Here is a 5,166-nt window from a genome sequence, read left to right on the forward strand (position 1 = left end):
ATGTGAAATAGAATTTTTTGTATTTTTTAATGTGTATATTTTATTTATAATAATAAAAGTAAATTGCATTACATTTAAAGTAAACTATTAAAAATTACAGTATTACATCAACATTTCCTATGTATTTTATTTAAAATTACAGTATTATATTTTAATTAAAAGTAAATTTTTTTGAATTAAAAATTTAAAAAAACATAAATAACCATTAAACTAAACTAATACAAAATAACTATAAGTAAACTAAAATAAAATAACTACAACTAAACTAACACAAAATAATCATTAAACTAAACTAACACAAAATAACTAAAACTATACAACACAAAATAATTACCTCATTGACTGAAAGAGTGGCGGCAATGGCACCGGAGCAGTAACAATACCGGAAAGAGATAGTAGCGGCAGAAAAATCAAGGGGGAATAGAGAAATGGCATCGGAATAGGGGGAAGGGGGAGAGAAAGAGTGAGAACCAGAGAGGGGAAGGGGGAGAATGGTTGTTCGGGACGGGGGTTTTAAACTTAAATTAGTGACGGGCATGACAGTCCCGTTGCTGATCAGTGACGGGCATGGCAGGCCCGTCGCTGATCAGTGACGGGCATTGCAGTCCTGTCACTAAATTTTCTGCCATGTTTTTTGTGACGGATTTTCGTCACTAAACCCGTCACAAATTAGTGACGGGTGGACCCCCATCACAAATCCCGTCACTAAATTATGATTTTCTTGTAGTGATTTTATCAAACAAAACAAGCCTTCTTTTTCCTCCTTCAAGCATAGTTTCCTTCACACAACCTCATTCTTCCTCCTTCAAGCACAACCTTCTTTCTTTTTTCTACTCGTCGATAGCCTCATTCTTCCTCCTTCCTCCTCACCGACAACCTCTCACCACCATCGGTCTGAAATCTCCACCAGCCACTGCCGCCAATCGTACTACCTTCGCCTTCACCTCCACCCGCCATATCGATGACAATCTTGGACCTAGGTAAGATTGGCCCCTGGTCTTTTACATTTTCTCTAGGGCCTTTTGTTTTTTTAATAGATTTCGTTGGTTGTTATCTTATTTTAGTTGCAAGATGCTTAGTTAAATGTTAATAATGGTTTTGTTATGGTTTGATCCCTTGTTTATTATCCAAATATTTCTGTAGGCCGTAAGCCCACAAGCCATGTGAATTTAATTCATTATATATACATATAAAATTAACCATAATAACTCAAAACGGCCAAATTATACAAATTAATAATATATTTAATATAAATTAATAACATATTTAAATTAACAACTATGTTATTAATCTGTCATTAGTATTTTGATTATATTTTTAGTATAGAAGTTATGTAAGAATATTTGTTCCTATTTTTGAAGGTAGTTTGTAAATGATTGGAACCAATTTTTCGAATCATAAAATACTATGATCAAATTTTCATTTTGGTTTATGATTATATGAGTTTTTGAATTAGACAGATTAAATTTTTGATTTGAAATTCAATAGATTGATAAATGTGTCTCTTAGATCAATTTTCGTATGTTGACGAAGAGAATGTAGTAGTTTTCGACGATGAGATTGAAGTAGGGCAGACAATGAATACACATCAAAGGCAAGGGAGATCGTGTCTATAATTGGGATGAAGTTTAAGGACCATAACGAGATTTTTAAATTTTTCAAAGCATATGCTTATAGTGTGGGTTTCACTGTTAGAAAAAGAACTTCAAAAAAGGGTAGTGATGGGTCATTGAAATATGTGACATTTGCTTGTAGTCGAAAAGATCTGACAAGTAGTGATACAAGCAACTCGTTTAAGCCTCAACCAACCAATAAAATATGGTATTTAGCTAGACTAAGAGCTGCGATAGATGTGATCGGAACATAGCGTGTTACCAAAGTCATTTTGGAGCATAATCACAAAACAAGTCCTTCAAAATCCAAGTTGTATCGATGTAATCGACAATTGAGTGAACAAGTGAAACGAAAACTTGAAGTAAATGACATAGTTGATATTCCAATGCACAAAAGTTACAATTTAGCTGTCATTGAAGCGGATGGATATGAGAATCTATCATTTGTTGAAATGGATTGTAGAAACTACATTGATAAGATTAGGCGATTAAGACTTGGGGAAGAAGATGCAGCTGTGATACAAGTCTACTTTTCAAAAATGTAAGCATAATGTCATGGTTTTTTCTTTAGTGTGGATTTGGATGATAAGTGTCGACTGAAGAATGTATTCTGGGCTGATAATAGGTGTAAACAAGTATATAAGGAATTTGGCGATGTTGTGACATTTGATACCACGTACTTGACGAATAAGTATGATATGTCATTTGTCCTTTTTGTTGGTGTGAATCATCACAGACAATCGACATTATTTGGTTGTGGTTTAATTAGTATCTAGTAAGGATACTGACACTTTGGTTTATGTAACACCCGGTGTAACACCCCGTCTCGCCAGGCGTGTCACTATAAGGGTATTCCCGGGATTTCTTTTTTTTTTCTCTTTAAGTTACACACGCGCGGTATTTCAAGAACAATCTTCACATGCAGAAACAAAACCCCGCGAACCCCAGTCTTGCCCGTTTAACTATTAAGATCAATAATCTTAAACTAAACGAGTCTTAACACAACGCAGCGGATACACTAATACCAAAACACCATTGTATTTCCATAGCAAAAATACTTATTACAGATCAAATGATAAAATTGCTATTATACAACTGTTCATTTACAACCTGAAATACATACTAAAGCCTCCAAACGTTACAACGACTAACAAACTAAGCACCATTGGCCCTCAACCGGCCACATCCTTGCCTTCGCAGCAGTCCCTGGCTGGAACATTAAACGTTCCAGGGGCATAACCCAGATTAGATGATAAACATCTAAGTGAAGGCATGAAACAGTTATACAATGCATGAAAGACATACGAACATGACATACTGTACGACTTCATGCAAGACATGTCTAACTCGAGATATCACCTTGACATACTTAATCCCTCGAATGTCCCACTGTGACACACGTTCACCTGGTCCAACGTTAATCCCTCGAGTGCACCGTCGTGACACCCGTTCACCTGGTTTAACATTATTCCCTCGAGTGCCCCAGTGTGACACCCGTTCACCTGGATTAACATTGTCCCAATCTCAAGTAGACCTCATCCCGCCCCATACGGACCCAACGATGCAATTTAAATGATATGAAAATTACACGCCATGCACCAATAAAACAGTTAATGCAATGTAGCAAATATCGACACAATGATCATAAGCAAAAGCCTTGTAAAACAATCTATGTCTAGGAGGGTATAACCGCTCACTAGAACTCACCACAGGCACCTAAAAACACTTCCAAGACAAGGAAAAGTTGGAATCAAACCACTCACCTCGAATGTATTCAAATCGCCTCGATCCTCGTGTAATGCCTCGGTTTGCGTGCCAAATCCCAAATGCTTGAACTTATACTCAACCTCGAGCCATAATACTTCCTAAACACCATATTTAATTAAGGAAGCATTAAAATCCATTTTCCTCAATTTTCCATAATTTTCTCTATTTTCTCCCAATTTTCTCCTCGATAATTCCAAAATAATTATTTATTCAACTATTTTCTGAAATATTTCAACACAATAAATCCTAAAATAATTAATTAAAAATAATGGAAGAAAAATACCAAAATGCCCCTATCACACGCGCCCTCACGCGCCTGGCGCGTGTCTGCGTGTGGGAGCTGGCGCGTGCAGCCACGCGCGTCGTCTTCTTCCTCAAGACCGATCACCGGCGGTTGCTCCGATGGCTACAAAACCGGTACCCCCTTGAAGCCCTTGGAGAATCGATCCAGATGGTACCATTTTTAGGCCGAAAGCTCGCCGGAAAATGGCCCAAACGGCCAGTTGCAGGTCCGGCGAGGCGGACCGCCTCGCTTCTTCGAACAGCCTCCAAACCTTGACGAAAATGCTCCAAATGCTCCAGAACCCTTCTAATCGATGTAAGGAGCAAAAGCCCCTTAACCACTCCCTTCGATTTGCTCCCCATCGCGAGAAATTTGAATGTTAATTTTCGGCCAAAACCTAGGTTTTTATAGCGAACCTCCGGCCCATTTCCGGCCAATCAGCGACCGAGGCTTGGCTTACAAGTTTCCTAGCGCCGGATACTACCTCCCCCGAACCACCCTCGGCCGTCCCATCGCCTGAAACGACCTCCACGTGCGGCGGAAGGCGGCGGCCGAAATCCTTCTTGCGTTCACACTGTGCAGCTTTTGTTAATTTGCACTTTAGCCCCCCCTAATTTCATCAATTCTCAATTTGGCCCCTTCCTTAACACTCCTAATAAATCCAATTATATCACCATGTCCCGCAAGTTTAGTACATCTCATTAGACCCTCGAAACTCCTGAAAAATTACCGTTTTGACCTCCCTCGGGTAAAATTAGAAAATTGCACTTAGGCCCGATTGGTCAAATTGACCTTAAATCCATTTGATTCAACCCGAAATCGCTTAAGGGTTGTTCTACACATTAAATACTAGTCCTTGACGCGCTCCGTTGATCTTCTGGACGTTTCCTACGTCGATTCGATTTTCTCAGCCCGATCGACAGCTGTACCGAAAACTGTTCCCGATCCCACTTCTTTCATCACTAAAAATCATAATTCGAATCACTTGTCGATACTGTACAATTTTCTTTAGCTATCTAAGGTCCAGGTTACTCCCTCCGACTGATTTAATCATCTAAGACTGCGTTAGTGTGTCCTAAAGCCTTATTCTTTTGATAATTCCACTTGTACCATTCATCAAATATCATCTATACTCTTAATAATTTCCCGGGTATTACATTCTCCCCCTCTTTAATAAATTTCGTCCTCGAAATTTGGTCTGTGACAATTGCATCACCACCGGTGTTAATGATTCCCAAGTGTAATGCCCTATACACCATTCCTAATTCTTAATAATCATTCATAACTTTTATTTCCTTAGGGTTTGGGTTTATCAGACCCATTTATGATCTTCCAGAATATCCCGTTGTAGCTCTATACCTGCGGCTACACAAATCCCAAAATAATTTATAAAATCCAATATCACTTCTAACTGGGTCCTCAAAACCTATTTTATTTGACTAATAATTCTCCCAACCACTCTTATGTTAATGCATATGTCATGATCATGCAAAGATTGAACTA

Source organism: Diospyros lotus, chromosome 14, assembly GCF_014633365.1.
Source record: "Diospyros lotus cultivar Yz01 chromosome 14, ASM1463336v1, whole genome shotgun sequence".
In the NCBI taxonomy this organism is placed as follows: Eukaryota; Viridiplantae; Streptophyta; class Magnoliopsida; order Ericales; family Ebenaceae; genus Diospyros; species Diospyros lotus.